Genomic DNA, 17,479 nt, shown 5'->3' with positions numbered 1-17,479 from the left:
CATTGCTTCCAAAGGATGCCCCTGGACCCTGGTGTGCGTCTTGGGGTTTTCTTTTTACTGTTTTTGTGTGCTTAAGGTCGCATTTGTTTGAGTTGATTCCTTTTTGTCCGAACTTGCTTTTTGGGGTTAGTAGCCCATTTCCTTTTCTTTGTAGGATTAGTTGGCCATGTCGTCTCGCAAAAGTATTGTCAAGGCGTCCTCTAAGGTGCCTGAGGGGATGTCTGAGTGGTTGGACTCCCTAGTATTGCTGTGTGTATCCCTAGCTAATGCAGAATTCTGCACAGAGCTTAGAAAACACCATTGGATCTGTAGTAGTGAGAATCAGGAACGCAACTATCAGTTGGTGGAACCTGATTCTAATGACAGGGTCTGTTTTCCTACTTTGATCCAGGGAGAGCGTCCTTTCTTTTATGCATACGATTTCTTCTTTAGCCAGATGGATATTACCCTTCCTTTTACTTCCTTTGAGACTGACTTGTTGTGGTCTTGCAACGTGGCCCCATCTCAGCTTCATCCGAATTCTTGGGGCTTTATCAAGATTTTTCAGATGGTTTGTCATAAGTTTGGCGTTAAACCCTCTTTAACCCTTTTTTTGTATCTCTTTGTGTTTGACCAAGCCTGAGACTACCAAAAAGAAAGCTTCTTGGATTTCTTTTAGGTCGGCCCAGGGACATAAAGTCTTCTCCATGTATGATGAGTTTTTCCGCGATTTTAAGAATTATTTTTTCAAGATCCGAGCTGTTGAAGGAGCTCGTCCTTTCTTCTTGGATGAGAATGGCGAGCCTCGTTTTCCTTTAGAGTGGCAGAGGAATGTAGTTGTGTCTAGGTATACCTGGGAGATGTTAGACGAGGTCGAGCAGGCCTTTGTCGCTGCTTTAGAGGATATTTAGGGGGAGCCTCCTCATCTTGAGACCAAGAAGTTTCTGGGGGATCCATCCTTGATTCGCGATGTGATGGGTATTTTATAAACTGTACTCCCATGTCATTTGTTTTCTGCTTTCCTTTTTGGATATTCATAAGTCATTTGTATTTTTCTTATTTTTCAGAGATGTCGAAGAATAATGACTCATTGAAGGCCTTTAAGAAGGCGAGGAAGGCTACTACGGCTCAGAATGTCCCGGCCAAAGTGACCGGGGAAGGGTCCTCCCAAGTTTTGGCGAAGCCGTCTGTCCCAAGCTCTCCTGGGCCGAGGAGGATGATCCCGACTCCCCGGGTTTGTTTGGTTGACCCGCCTTCGTCTTCAGTGGGTACCTTTGCTCCTCCAGTTGCTCCTCCTCCAAAAAGAGCTCAGACTGTCGAGCCATTTAATCTTCGTGCTCCGGATTTTGATGCGGTTGGGTTTGTAGACCAACAGATTGCTCCTTATGGTGTCATGCCTACCGATGATGTATCCATTCTTCGTCATTTAGAATTTATTACTCGGAGTGGTATTACTCTGGCACACATGGGAGCGGCTTGTATGGAGGAGGCAAAATCAGAATTTGACCGAATTAAGGGTTTGAAGGAGGAGCTCGAGGTGGAAGTGGCCGAGCTGAAAAAAGAGCTGAAGGGGAAGAAGGCCCGGGCTGTTGGCCTGGCAGCTGCCGCGCAACTGGCCGAGGATACGGCTCAAAACCACAAGGATAGCTATGTTACTACCTATAGAGTGGTGATGGAGCTTAGGGGTAGGTTGGAATCTGTTCAGGCCGATTACTCTGAACTTCAAAGTCATCTCGTATGTAGTGTTACTACGGCCTATGAAAATCTGAAAGAGCAGGTTTGGGTTATTGCCCTGGGAGCTGATCTTGCCTTATTTAGCTTGGATAATGTTGTGAAGGATGGTAAGATTGTCCCTGACGATCCCGATGATGATCATGATGTCGTTCCTCCTCTGGTCACTTCTGCCAAAGCCTCTGTTGTCCCGCCTTCCTCAACCTTGGCAGTTGAAGCTACACAGCCGGAATCTCATCCAGACATCCAGATTTTAAACCGGGATGACGGGACAGTGGACGCAGTTCCCCTTCAGGTTCGCCCTCCTTCTCCCCAAGATGCTGCTACTGGGAAGCCTTTGGATCCTCTATAACTTTTCTAATATGCTTATGTATAGCCCAGTTTTTGTGGGCTTTTGAACTCTTTACTTTTGTAAGTTTGTGACCTCTGACTTTGGATGCTCCAGTTGCTACTTTAGCAACTTTATTTTGAAAAACAAAATAGTTTCTCTTGCTCTTGGGATCGGTTTCAAGCGGCCTCTTGAGTCTTGTTTTATAGTAACTGCCTTGTTTCTTTGTGATATGCTTGCTTGTAGCTTTCTTTAGCACTTTGCCTGGAATCTTCAGAGTGTTTTTTATCCAACCTCTTTCGATTGCCTTTGTGCCTTAGTTGAAGTGTCCCTTTTAAGGCTAGTTGTTTGTTCGAGTATTCTTTGATAGAATACTTTATAGATCGATTTTGGTGAGGTTGGGGTCTTTCGGGTCGAGTTATCTCCCCTCTGTTGGTTGATTCTCTCAGTTGATCTTTGAGTTATTTCTAGTAACCCCTCGGGTGTACTTTTTGTAACTTTTTGTAGCTTTAGTCTGGCTTCTTCATGTCGGTCCCTGTTCAATTACTAGGTAATCCTTTTTCTTGGATCTTGTTCAGATCTCTTTTGGGGGTTTACCTTTTGTAACTTTTTTTTTCGGGCCGACTTCGTCATGTCGGGCTTTGTCGAGTTACTTGATAATCCTCTTTCTTGGACCTTGTTCAGGTCTCTTTCAGGGATTATCTTTTGTAACTTATCTTTCTGGGCCAACTTTGTCACGTCAGGCCCTGTCGAGTTACTTGATAATCCTCTTTCTTGGACCTTGTTTAGGTCTCTTTCAGGGATTTATCTTTTGTAACTTATCTTTTCGGGCCGACTTTGTCACGTTGGGCCCTATCGAGTTACTTGATAATCCTCTTTCTTGGACCTTGTTTCAGATCTCTTTCAGGGATTATCTTTTGTAACTTATCTTTCTGGGCCGACTTTGTCACGTCGGACCCTGTCGAGTTACTTGATAATCTTTTTTCTTGGACCTTGTTTCAGATCTCTTTCAGGGATTATCTTTTGTAACTTATCTTTCCGGGCCGACTTTGTCACGTCGGGCCCTGTCGAGTTACTTGAAAATCCTCTTTCTTAAACCTTGTTTCAGATCTCTTTCAGGGATTATCTTTTGTAACTTTTTTTTTTGTAGGAGTCCGACTTCCTCATGTCGGGCTCTTCGAAGTTATAGTAATCCTCTTTTATAGGGTTGGCCAGACCTCTTTCCAGGGCTTTACTTATAACTTGAGTTGTTGTGGCTAGTCCGACTTTTGTGACGGTCAGTCTTTAAGTTATTTTATAGCAATCCATTTTATTAGGACCTCGTCAGGTCCTTTCTATGGATCACTTTCTATAACTTCTTGCATTATTCTGTTTTCATCTTTGCCGATTTTGTAGATTTTGGGTTTTAATCCTCGTTTTTATCGTGATCGCGCAGTGAATTCGGTTTTCACTTTTCGTCGATCTGTAGCTTTATAATCGGGCGATGAATGTTTTCAGAATAATACGACTTGAGCGTTTGTAGAGAATCTGAACAAATTTTATTAAGAAAGAATGCAAATATACATGAGGGGTTAATTTCCTAAATCAGGTGATTTGTAAGTCTTGGCGGGGCGCCTCGTTAAAAAACCTTTTTTCAGGAAAAAGAGTGTGCCTTGTCCAAGATCTTTTATCACCCCTAGCTATAGTACCTTCTTAGGTTGCAGGCGTTCCATGACCTGGGAAGCTCTCGCCCATCGAGTTCGGAAAGCCTGTAATAGCCCTTTCCCAGCACTTCTATGACTCGGTAGGGTCCTTTCCAGTTTGCTGCCAGCTTTCCTTCTCCCGGTCGAGTTGTTTTGATGTCATTTCATATTAGGATGAGGTCATCCTCAGTAAAGGTCTGTCGTATTACCTTTTAGTTATACCTGGAAGCCATTCGTCATTTTAGCGCCTTTCCCTTATCCGGGCTCTTTCTCGAATTTTTGGAAGTAAGTCGAGCTCTTCCCTTTGAAGTTGGTGATTGGCTTTCTTGCTAAAGTGGATCACTCTGGGTGACCCTTCTTCGATCTCCACTGGGATCATCACCTCCACTCCATATGCTAATCGGAAGGGTGATTCCTTTGTGGTAGAATGTGGCGTCGTTCGATATGCCCATAGAACCTGTGGGAGTTTCTCAGCCCAGGCTCCTTTTGCATCCTGTAATCTCCGTTTTAACCCTGCTAATATAACTTTGTTAGCAGCTTCAGCTTGCCCATTGGCTTGGGGGTGCTCAATGGATGTGAATTGTTGTTTTATATTCAGGTCGGCCGCTAGTTTTCTGAAGCCTGCGTCTGTGAACTGGGTACCATTGTCTGTAGTGATGGAATATGAAACTCCAAACCTTGTGACGATATTTCTATATAGGAATTTCCAACTTCTTTGAGCTGTGGCATTGTGATGAGCGGATAATTTACACGCTTTTTGGCATTGTTTTTAGTATGTTTTTAGTATGTTTTAGTTAGTTTTTATTATATTTTTATTAGTTTTTATTTAAAATTCACTTTTCTAGACTTTACTATGAGTTTGTGTGTTTTTCTGTGATTTTAGGTATTTTCTGGCTGAAATTGAGGGACCTGAGCAAAAATCTGATTCAGAGGCTGAAAAAGGACTGCAGATGCTGTTGGATTCTGACCTCCCTGCATTCGAAGTGGATTTTCTGGGGCTACAGAACCCTAATTGGTGCAATCTCAATTGCGTTGGAAAGTAGACATCCTGGGCTTTCCAGCAATATATAATAGTCCATACTTTTCCTGAGATTTGATGGACCAAACAGGCGTTCCAAATCAGCTCAAGAATTCCCGGCGTTTAACGCCGGAATTGGCACAGAAATGGGAGTTAAACTCCCAAACTGGCACAAAAGCTGGCGTTTAACTCCAAGAAAAGTCTCTACACATGGAAGCTTTAATGCTCAGCCCAAGCACACACCAAGTGGGCACGGAAGTGGATTTTTATGTTATTTACTCATTTTTGTAAACCCTAAGCTACTAGTTCTCTATAAATAGGACCTTTTGCTATTGTATTTTCATCTTGGTTCTTCTAGTTCCCTCTCTGGGGCCGAAGCCAATGATCACCATTATCACTTATGTATCTTCAATGGTGGAGTTTCTACACACCATAGATTAGGGTGTGGAGCTCTGCTGTACCTCGAGTATTAATGCAATTACTATTGTTCTTCTATTCAATTCAGCTTATTCTTGTTCTAAGATATCACTTGTTCCTCAACTTGATGAATGTGATGATCTGTGACACTCATCATCATTCTCACCTATGAACGTGTGCCTGACAACCACCTCCATTCTACCTTAGATTGAGTGGATATCCCTTGGATTCCTTAAGCAGAATCCTCGTGGTATAAGCTAGAATCCATTGGCGGCCATTCTTGAGAATCCGGAAGGTCTAAACCTTTTCTGTGGTATTCTGAGTAGGATTCAGGGATTGAATGACTGTGACGAGCTTTAAACTCGCGATTGTGGGGCATTAGTGACAAACGCAAACGAATCACTAGATTCTATTTCGACATGATCGAGAATGACAGATGAATAGCCGTGCTGTGACAGAGCGCGTTGAACATTTTCACTGAGAGGACGGGACTGTAGCCATTGACAACGGTGATGCCCAACATATAGCTTGCCATGGAAAGGAGTAAGAAGGATTGGATGAAGACAGTAGGAAAGCAGAGAGACAGAAGGGACAAAGAATCTCCATACGCTTATCTGAAATTCTCACCAATGAATTACATAAGTATCTCTATCTTTATTTTATATTTTATTCATCTTTTAATCATTAATCCTCCATAACCATTTGAATCCGCCTGACTGAGATTTACAAGATGACCATAGCTTACTTCATACCAACAATCTCCATGGGATCGACCCTTACTCGCGTAAGGTTTATTACTTGGACGACCCAATGTACTTGCTGGTTAGTTGTGTGAAGTTGTGATAAAGAGTTGAGATTGCAATTGAGCATACCATGTTGATGGCGTCATTGATGATCACAATTTCGTGCACCAATTTTTTGGCGCCGTTGCCGGGGATTGTTCGAGTTTGGACAACTGACGGTTCATCTTGTTGCTTAGATTAGGTATTTTTCTTCAGAATTTTTAAGAATGAATTCTAGAGTTTTAAGGTGATGTTCTTATCATCACAAAAGCTGATTGATTCTCATCAATTTAGCTCTTGAATGTAATGTCCTGCTGAAGCTTGGCTAGCCACGTCTAATCTTTTTAAACTGCAGCTTTAGACTAACATTGCATGATTCCTGGAATTCTCATTAAGAATTTTGATATCCTTATTTTCTTTTCCACTCAATTTTCGAAAAATCCAAAAAAATTATAAAATCTTAAAATCAAAAATATTTTTATGTTTCTTGTTTGAATCTAGTGTCTAATTTTAAGTTTGGAGTCAATTGCATGTCTTTATTCTTCTAATTATCGAAAATTAAATGCATTATGTTCTTCATTGATCTTCAAGTTGTTCTTGAGGATTTCCTTGCTCTGATCTTTAAATTCTCTTGTCTTGAGTGTTTTGTTGTTTCTCATATGCATTCTCAATTTGTTAGTGTCAATAGTATACAAACTTCTAAGTTTGGTGTCTTGCATGCATTGTTTATTTGATCTTAGTTTCATTTTGATTATTCCTCATCATTAAAAATTCAAAAAAAATTTTAATTTATGTCTTTTCAAGTCAATAATACAGAGAATTGAAGATTCAGAACATACAGCAGAGGAATTACACAAAAAAGCTGGGCGTTCAAAATGCCCAGTGAAGAAGGAAAACTGGCGTTTAAACGCCAGCCAGAGTACCTGGCTGGGCGTTTAACCCCTGATGACAAGTCATCATATACCCATTTCTCAAGCTAATTTCACTTGTTTCATTAGTTTTTATGCACTTTCTTGAGCCATAAGTAAGCCAATTGGGTAGAATTTCATGTTTCCTTTGATTCAATCAACCATGGATGAATTAATGCAATTTCATGAGATTTTGTGCTATAATTGTCATAAATTATGAAAGAGAGACAATCTCATGATTTTGAGCATAGCTTTGATGTTTTTTGGTTGATTGATGATAGGTGAAAAGAGCTTTGAAGAAGGTTAAAGAAAGAAGGAATGGCAAGGAGTAAGAGAGAACAAAAAGCTTGAGCCAAAGCTTGCCTCAAACTTTAACTCAAACTTTAGGAGGAGTTGAATTCACCCTGGTAGGAGCAAAAGCTTGCGCCAACGTTTGCCCTCAAGCTTTTAGGCAAACGTTGGCGCCACAACAAACACCCAGGGGAGCAAAAGCTTGGGTGTTGAAGAATTGAGGAAATTCTGTCTCAATCTCACCTTGAGATCTCTCTATTTTCTTACTGCAACTTCTGGAAATTGAACTTGGATTTACATTTCTACATTGCTCTCTTTTTTAATTTTGTAATTGCTCTCTGAATTTGGATCTAGGAAGGCATTGAGATCTAGACTTGGTTATCTAGTCTCTTGGGTCCTGAGATCAATTAGTTTCCATTTTAATTTCCTTGTTTAATTACTACACCAAGCTTATTTTCCTTTTAGTTTGATATCTGGTTCAACTAATTCCATCAACTACTCTTCATTCTGTTGAGTTTTTCTTTTCCTTGTTTAATTCCTGCAGATCCAATTCCCATTCCCCTTTTATTTTTCAAGTCATTTATATTTCTTGCACTCTAAGATTCTGCAATTTACATTTCTTGCGTTCTAAGTTCCTGCCAATTAATTTCTTGCACTTTAAGATTCAGCACTTTTACTTTCCTTGCACCTTTAATTTTTAGTTAATTACCCCTCTTTCTTTAATTTCATGCAATTTAGCTTCTGTTAGATACAAATCACTCAAATCAAATCTTGTTCGCTTGACTAAATCAACCACTAAACTAAAATTGCTCAATCCTTCAATCCCTGTGGGATCGACCTCACTCATGTGAGTTATTATTACTTGATGCGACCCGGTACACTTGCTGGTGAGTTTTGTGTTGGATCGTTTTCTACACATCAAGTTTTTGGCGCCGTTGCCGGGGATTAAAATAGATTGACAATGATTAAGTAAGGTGGTGGTCTAGATTAAGCACTTTTTCTTTGTTTTTCTTTATTTTTTTATAAGCACATTAACTGTTTGACACATTGTGTCACCTAACCCTCTAACCACATTCTAGCACTAGAATGATCATGTTTCATTTGCTTTGTTTGTGATTTTTGCAAGTCATGGAGGCTGAGGTGCGTGAAGAGGGAGTGAGCAACAATGCCCAGCCTGTAAGAAGGGTGTTGGCCTCTTACACTATCCCCAATCCTAGACATTATGGGAGCAGCATCCTCACCCGAAATATTCAGACAAATGACTTTGAGTTGAAGCCTCAACTAATCACCTTGGTGCAGAACAATTGTGATTATGGAGGTGGCCCTCTTGAAGACCCCAACCAACATTTGTCTGTTTTCTTAAGGATTTGTGAAACAGTCAAGACAAATAGAGTTCATCCTGACATTTACAAATTACTTCTGTTCCCATTTTCTTTGAGGGGCAATGCTACTCAATGGCTGGAAACCTTTCCCAAAGAGAGCATCACAATTGGGATGAATTGGTGAGCAAATTCCTAGCCAAGTTCTACCCACCTCAGAGAGTCATCAAGTTGAAAACAGAGGTGCAAACATTTATTCAAGTGGATGGAGAGTCGCTGTATGATGCCTGGGAGAGATACAAGGCCTTAATCAGGAAGTGTCCCCCAGAAATGTTCAGTGAATGGGATAGACTCCAAAACTTCTATGAAGGGTTGACCCAGAAAGCTCAGGAAGCATTAGATCATTCAGCAGGAGGCTCATTGCAGCTAATGAAGACAGCAGAGGAAGCCCAAAACCTTATAGAGATGGTGGCAAACAATCAATACTTCTTTGCTCATCAAAGACAACGCCAACCAACCCAGAGAAGGGGTGTACTGGAGCTGGAAGGTGTGGATACCATCTTCAAAGTGATGCATCAACAAATTCAGCAGCAATTTGAACAGATGGCTAAGAAAATTGATGGACTGCAAATCGCTGCAGTAAATACACAAAGCCAATCTCAAACCTCACATGGGTGGAAGCAATCTGAAGAAAGTTTTGGGACATTCAATTTTGAGCAACAAAGCCCTGAGCAGGTGCAATGCACGAATAACACATCTCAACACAATTTTCATGGTGATGGACATAAGACACCCTGGAAGACTCATTCTAATTCAAGGTGGGGTGAGCATCAGAATCAAGGACAAAGGGACTTCAACTCTGGCAGCCTCAGCAACACAAACAACCATAACCATTTATCCAATAATACTAACCAATTCAAAAATTCACAAAACACATATCACCAACCCCGTAACATCTCACAAAACCACTAGAACAACTTTTCCACATCCACATCCCACCCACAAAAGTACCCCCACAATTAATTCAAACAACTTCCAGCAACAACCATCTCATTTCACACAACCACAACCAAATCCAGACTCTCAAAGAATCTCAAGTCTAGAGAAAATGATGGAGAAACTCATGAAAAATCAAGAGATGGCTAGACAAGATCAGGAAGCTGCAAGGAAAGATCAGGCCCTGGCATTCAAAAACCAAGAGACCTCAATCAGAAACCTTGAGAGACACAAGGGGCAAATGGCTAAGCAAGTTTCAGAGTTAGGCGAGAAGCAACAAAATGCATCCCCTAGTACCACTGAAGACTATCCAAGGAACAAAGGAAAAGCCACAAAATGGGAGGAGTGCAAAGTAATCACAGTGGGAAGTGAGAAGACTATGAAGAAGGAAGCCATCAATCAGGACAAACACAACAGAGAAGTTCCACAAGAAGAGACAGAGGAGAGAAGTAAAGAGGATCAAGAAACCAAAAATGCACAAATTTCAAAGGGAGACAAGAACATCCTTGAATCACAACTACAAGAGAAGAATGAAGGGGTGAAGCCATATGTCCTTGAACTTCCATATCCTCAAAGATTCAAGAAAGAGAACGAGGATAAGCAATACTCAAAATTCCTGGATATATTCAAGACTCTCAGCATCAATATTCCTTTCTTGGAAGCACTTGAACAGATGCCATTATATGCCAAATTTATGAAAGAAGTACTGACAGAGAAAAGATCCCTGAAGGAAGGACATATTATTAAGATGACAAAGGAATGTAGTGCTATCCTTCAAAGAGAGTTGCCAGAGAAGAAAGATGATCCTGGGAGTTTTTACATACCTTGCACCATAGGAAACATAACAATAGAGAAGTCATTCTGTGACCTCGGTGCACGCATAAACTTGATGCCTTTGTCTCTAATGAGGAAACTTCAAATTTCTGAGCTGACGTCCACACGAATAGTTCTCCAAATGGCTGACAAATCCACTAAGCAAGCACTGGGGGTTGTGGAGAATGTGTTGGTAAAAGTGGGAAAATTCTTTCTCCCTGCTGATTTTGTTATCTCAAATATAGAAGAGGACCCTAACACTCCCATCATCCTGGGGAGGCCTTTCCTAGCTACGGGCAGAGCATTGATAGATGTTGAAAAAGGGGAATTGTTGCTGAGAGTACATGATGAGCATCTAGCATTCCATATTTTTAAAACCTTGCATGAACCCATTTGGTGGACGAAATTGTGATTGCCCTCTTTGTATTTGCATGAGATTTATTTAATGGCTCTTTGGCATATGTGATCACAACTACGTTCAACTTAACCAGCAAGTGTACTGGGTCATCCAAGTAATACCTTACGTGAGTAAGGGTCGATCCCACAGAGATTGTTGGTATGAAGCAAGTTATGGTCACCTTGTAAATCTCAGTTAGGCAGATTAAATTGGTTTATGGTGAGTTCAAAAATTAATAATAAAAAGAAAATAAAAAGGATAGAAATACTTATGTAAAGCAATAGTGGGAATTTCAGATAAGTGTGTGAAGATGCTGTGCTCCTCTCGTATCTCTATTTTCTTATTACATTCACCTAATCCTTCCTACTCCTTTCCATGGCAAGCTGTATGTAGGGCATCACCGTTGTCAATGGCTACATTCCATCCTCTCAGTGAAAACGTTCCTATGCTCTGTCACAGCACGGCTAATCATCTGTCGGTTCTCAATCAGGTTGGAATAGAATCCCTTGATTCTTTTGCGCTTGTCATCACGCCCAGCCTTCAGGAGTTTGAAGCTCGTCACAGTCATTCAATCCCAGAATCCTACTCGGAATACCATAGACAAGGTTTAGACTTTCCGGATCCTCATGAATGCCGCCATCTATCTAGCTTATACCACGAAGATTCTGTTAGGGAATCTAAGAGATATGCGCCCGGCCTAGAGTAGAACGGAAGTGGTTGTCAGTCACGTGTGTTCATAGGTGAGAATGATGATGAGTGTCACAGATCATCACATTCATCAAAGTTAAGTATAACGTATATCTTGGAATAAGGATAGAAGAGAATTGAATAGAAAGTAATAATAATTGTATTGAAACTTGAGGTACAGCAGAGCTCCACACCCTTAATCTATGGTGTGCAGAAACTCCACTGTTGAAAATACATAAGTGAAAGGTTCAGGCATGGCCGAATGGCCAGCCCCCAAAACGTGATCAATAGTCTCCTAAGATGAAGAATAAAACAAAACTGAGACCAAAGATGTCTAATACAATAGTAACTTATCCTATTTATACTAGACTAGCTACTAGGGTTTACATGAGTAAGTATTTGATGCATAAATTCACTTCTGGGGCCCACTTGGTGTATGTTTGGGCTGAGCTTGATCTATCCACGAGCTGAGGCTTTTCTTAGAGTTGAACTCCAAGTTATAACGTGTTTTGGGCGTTCAACTCCGGATCATGACGTTTTTCTGGCGTTTAACTCCAGACAGCAGCATGTACTTGGTGTTCAACGCCAAGTTACGTCGTCAATTTCCGAATAACGTATAGACTATTATATATTGCTGGAAAGCTCTGGATGTATACTTTCCAACGCCGTTGAGAGCGCGCCAATTGGAGTTCTGTAGCTCCAGAAAATCCATTTCGAGTGCAGGGAGGTCAGATTCCAACAGCATCATCAGTCCTTTTGTCAGCCTTTTTCAAAGTTTTGCTCAAATCCCTCAATTTCAGCCAGAAATTACCTGAAATCATAGAAAAACACACAAACTCATAGTAAAGTCCAGAAATGTGAATTTAACATAAAAACTAATGAAAACATCCCTAAAAGTAGCTTGAACTTACTAAAAACTACCTAAAAACAATGCCAAAAAGCGTATAAATTATCCGCTCATCACCATTCAAGAAGACGATTTTATGAAGGATAAGGCCAAAGATCAAAGTTTGAAGGAGGCAGTCAATGAGTTAACTCCAAGACTTCTAAATCCATACTTGAAAGCAGTAGAAATGGTGCAACAAACCAAAGAAGTCAAGGAGGAACTAGATCCAAAACCCTCAGATGAGAAATTCAGCATCCCAGATAAAGAACCACCAAGGCAGGGAGTATCTCTTGAGAAAGAAAAGAAGAAGAGGCCAAAAGGGTGGAGAAATAAGAAGATCCCTACTGAAGGCTTTTCACCAGGGGATAAAGTGGTGTTAAACACACAACCAATGAAGGTGTCTCCACAATTATCTGAATATTACACTGTGAAACCGGGTCCTTTCACTTGAACACCTAGAGATCATCAAAGAGGAGACTGGAAGAAAGTTCACAATAAGAGGTGAAAAGCTGAGGCACTATGATTTTCAGCCTCCATGATCAAAGAATGGAGGATGTCAAGCTAATGACAATAAAAAAGTGCTTGTTGGGAGGCAACCCAACCTGAGGTAGTTTCTTTTTTCTAGCTTATTTCAATAAGAAAGTTGAATAATTGGTCTGTAATGCAAGAAGCTAAGTTTGGTGTTTCACATCAAAACAAGTTAAGGGAGAATGAATTATTTTAAGTTTGGTGTTCCACCATAATTTGACTAAAAGCACATTCTCACCTTATGCAGAATGCTAGCTCCAAGCAACTAGACAATTCATTCAACCATCTGGTTATTTTCTAGTTTTTAGTTCCATACTTTTAGCAAGATCAAGAAAATCCATAACTGGTTGAGTTGATGCATGCAAAATAGTGGCAAGGAACTAATTTTGGTGTTCACACACCAAAGTAAGTTCGAGAAGCCATAATCATTTTTAGACTAACCAGTTGCACAAAGGCTTGAGAAGCAAGCAACCTTTGAGAATTATGCAGGACATTAGTCAACCATTGAAGATATTGTGCATCTTAACTCAAAAAGAACACAACGGAAGGAAGAACCAAAGGACTGCAACTTCAAAGGTTGTATCTAAACTTAATCCTTGTTGTTAGGAATTATTTTGAATCCGGAAACCCTTATGTATCTTGCTAAAGTGTTTATCTGGTTGCAAGTGGAGTTGTTTGTTAAGTATGCTGATCTGCATAATGCTTGTTATTCATCACTTAGCTTTGAATTCTGTTTTGTTTCCCATATGCTTGAATAAAAGAGAAATATTTGAATTAGAAAGTAAATATCCAATGTTGCATAAGTTAGAATGGAAGTTGGTGGTGGTATGTGTTTGATTCAATTGTTAGTTCATAGAATAATTGCTGCATAATGACATGTTACTTGAAGCTTAAGCTGGTTTGCTGCTATGATCCTTCAATTAATAAAAATCCCTTGAGAACAAAATAACACAGAAAGAAAAGGAAGAAGAACAAGCCAATGTGGCAAGAAAAACAAAGAATAAGGCTAGACACCAATAGCTTGGACCCTAGGACACATGCCTGTGGTGTTCTTGTACTAGGATATGCTTGGACAAGTAGATTCTAAGGGGTATTTCAAAACCTGGCCACTTAGATCAACTGATTTGGGATGGCCAATTGAAAGTCCATAATAAAGAGTAACCTAGTTACAAAGCATTTAGTTATCCAAAGAGATGCTGGGCATCAATGATCCTAGGAAGAAAAAGGTGAGCCATGTGTCTGTGGTGAAGAAATGTTGAGTGAAATTAAGCCAAAGGCCACTGCAACATTTGCCACCGAGCCTTCAATCAATAATAAGCTCTAATGCAAAAGAAAGAAGAAAAAGCTAACAAGGGAAATAAACAAAAAGTAAGGTATTGTAGCAGCAACCTTGGTGAACCCTTTAGGAGACATTGTTTGTTTTGACAGCAAGTAATAAATGAACTACTATTGATCTGCATAAAACCCCATAAACCAAATTCAGCTATCTGCCTAATAAGGACATATATGCTTCTCTATTTCATTCTATCTTCTCTTATGTTTAGTGCTTGCTTGGGGACAAGCAAGATTTAAGTTTGGTATTGTGATGACAAGTCATCATATACCCATTTCTCAAGCTAATTTCACTTGTTTCATTAGTTTTTATGCACTTTCTTGAGCCATAAGTAAGCCAGTTGGGTAGAATTTCATGTTTCCTTTGACTCAATCAACTATGGATGAATTAATGCAATTTCATGAGATTTTGTGCTATAATTGTCATAAATTATGAAAGAGAGACAATCTCATGATTTTGAGCATAGCTTTGATGTTTTTTGGTTGATTGATGATAGGTGAAAAGAGCTTTGAAGAAGGTTAAAGAAAGAAGGAATGGCAAGGAGTAAGAGAGAACAAAAAGCTTGAGCCAAAGCTTGCCTCAAACTTTAACTCAAACTTTAGGAGGAGTTGAATTCACCCTGGTAGGAGCAAAAGCTTGCGCCAACGTTTGCCCTCAAGCATTTAGGCAAACGTTGGCCAAGAAACATTCAAGGGGGATCCACGTTTGGCTCAAAGTTTGACCTCAAACTTTGGCTCAAACGTGGATGACAGCATGGGAGGCTAGCTGATATGAAAAGCTTGAGCCAAAGTTTGCCTCAAACTTTGACTCAAGCTTTAATGGTTCATGGCCCGGTTCACAAGTGGGTTTCTCTCCAACTCCAAGAGCAATCAACAGAGGCTTTTGTCAACCCAATTCCATCAAGAGCAAAGGCCCAATTCAAGGCTTGAAGATCATTTGAAGAGAGTGTATAAATAGCTTAGAATTTAAGTTACGGGGAGCTTTTCTTTTTAGAATTTTCAGAATAGTTACAGAGAGCTCGCTTTTACATTTTTGGTTATTGCCTTCAGAATTTTGGAGTCCCTGGGAAGGAGAATTGAATTCTCTTCCTCTTAGTTTTCTTGTTTTCAATTTCATATACACTTGTCTTGAGTCTTGGGTGTTGAAGAATTGAGAAAATTCTATCTCAATCTCACCTTGAGATCTCTCTGTTTTCTTACTGCAACTTCTGGAAATTGAACTTGGATTTACATTTCTACATTGCTCTCTTCTTTAATTTTGCAATTGCTCTCTGAATTTGGATCTAGGAAGGCATTGAGATCTAGACTTGGTTATCTAGTCTCTTGGGTCCTGAGATCAATTGGTTTCCATTTTAATTTCCTTGTTTAATTACTACACCAAGCTTATTTTCCTTTTAGTTTGAGATCCGGTTCAACTAATTCCATCAACGACTCTTCGTTCTGTTGAGTTTTGCTTTTCCTTGTTTAATTCCTGCAGATCCAATTCCCATTCCCCTTTTATTTTTCAAGTCATTTATATTTCTTGCACTCTAAGATTCAGCAATTTACATTTCTTGCGTTCTAAGTTTCTGCCAATTAATTTCTTGCACTTTAAGATTCAACACTTTTACTTTCCTTGCACCTTTAATTTTCAGTCAATTACCCCTCTCCCTTTAATTTCATGCAATTTAGCTTCTGTTAGATACAAATCACTCAAATCAAATCTTGTTCGCTTGACTAAATCAACCACTAAACTAAAATTGCTCAATCCTTCAATCCCTGTGGGACCGACCTCACTCATGTGAGTTATTATTACTTGATGCGACCCGGTACACTTGCTGGTGAGTATTGTGTCGGATCGTTTTCTGCACATCAACGCCCAAAAGGGTAGCATTTTGGGCGTTAAACGCCAGAATGGATACCATTTTGGGCGTTTAACGCCAGGATGGCACAAGAGGGAAGATTTTGTTTTTAATTCAATTTTTTTTTCAGGTTTTCATAATTTTTCAGAATCAAATCTTTTTCAAACCATATCTTTTCAATCATATCTTTTCAAAATCAATTTCTTTCAATTTTCAAAAATACTTGCTAACAATTAATGATTTGATTCAAAACGTTCAAGTATGTTGCCTTTTCTGTTAAGAAAGGTTTAATGTCTGAATCATATCTTCTTAATCACATCTTTTTCAAAATAGTTTTCAATCATATCTTTTTGATTTCTAATTTCAAAATCTTTTTCAAAAATCACTTTATTTCTTTCCCAACTTTAATTTTCGAAAATCATTCATCAAATTTTCAAAATTTCTTATAATCATTTTAAAATCTTTTATTTTATTCTCGAAAGTTCTTCCCCTCGTCTCACATCCTTCTATTTAAGGATTGACACTCCTCCACTATCAATAATTCGAACTCTATCCCTCTTGATAAGTTCGAATTCTTCTACCTCCTCCTTCTATTCTTCTTTTCCTCTGACATCTCAAGGAATCTCTATACTGTGACATAGAGGATTCCATATTTTCTTGTTCTCTTCTTTTTAATAGGAGCAGGAACAAACACAAAAGCATTCTTGTTGAGGCTGACCCTGAACCTGAAAGGACCTTGAAGCGAAAGCTAAGAGAAGCTAAAGCACTACTCTTTGTAGAGGACCTAACAGAAATCTTCAAACAAGAAGAAGACATGGCAGCCGAAAACAACAACAATGCCAACAATGCAAGGAAGGTGCTGGGTGACTTTACTGCACCTACTCCCGACTTCTATGGGAGAAGCATCTCTATCCCTGCCATTGGAGCAAACAACTTTGAGCTTAAGCCTCAATTAGTTTCTCTAATGCAACAGAAATGCAAGTTCCATGGACTTCCATTAGAAGATCCTCATCAGTTTTTAGCTGAATTCTTGCAAATCTGTAACACTGTCAAGACCAATGGGGTTGACCCTGAGGTCTACAGACTTATGCTATTCCCTTTTGCTGTAAGAGACAGAGCTAGGATATGGTTGGACTCCCAACCTAAAGAAAGCCTGAACTCTTGGAAAAAGCTAGTCAATGCCTTCTTGGCAAAGTTCTTTCCACCTCAAAAATTGAGTAAGCTTAGAGTGGAAGTCCAAACCTTCAGACAGAAGGAAGGTGAATCCCTCTATGAAGCTTGGGAAAGATACAAACAATTGATTCGAAAGTGTCCTTCTGACATGCTTTCTGAATGGAGCATCATAGGTATCTTCTATGATGGTCTGTCTGAACTGTCTAAGATGTCATTGGACAGCTCTGCTGGAGGATCTCTTCATCTGAAGAAGACGCCTGCAAAAGCTCAAGAACTCATTGAAATGGTTGCAAATAACCAATTCATGTACACTTCTGAAAGGAATCCTGTGAACAATGGGACGAATCAGAAGAAAGGAGTTCTTGAGATTG

This window comes from Arachis hypogaea, chromosome 1, assembly GCF_003086295.3.
Source record: "Arachis hypogaea cultivar Tifrunner chromosome 1, arahy.Tifrunner.gnm2.J5K5, whole genome shotgun sequence".
Lineage (NCBI taxonomy): Eukaryota > Viridiplantae > Streptophyta > Magnoliopsida > Fabales > Fabaceae > Arachis > Arachis hypogaea.
Note: the sequence above shows the minus strand (reverse complement) of the source record.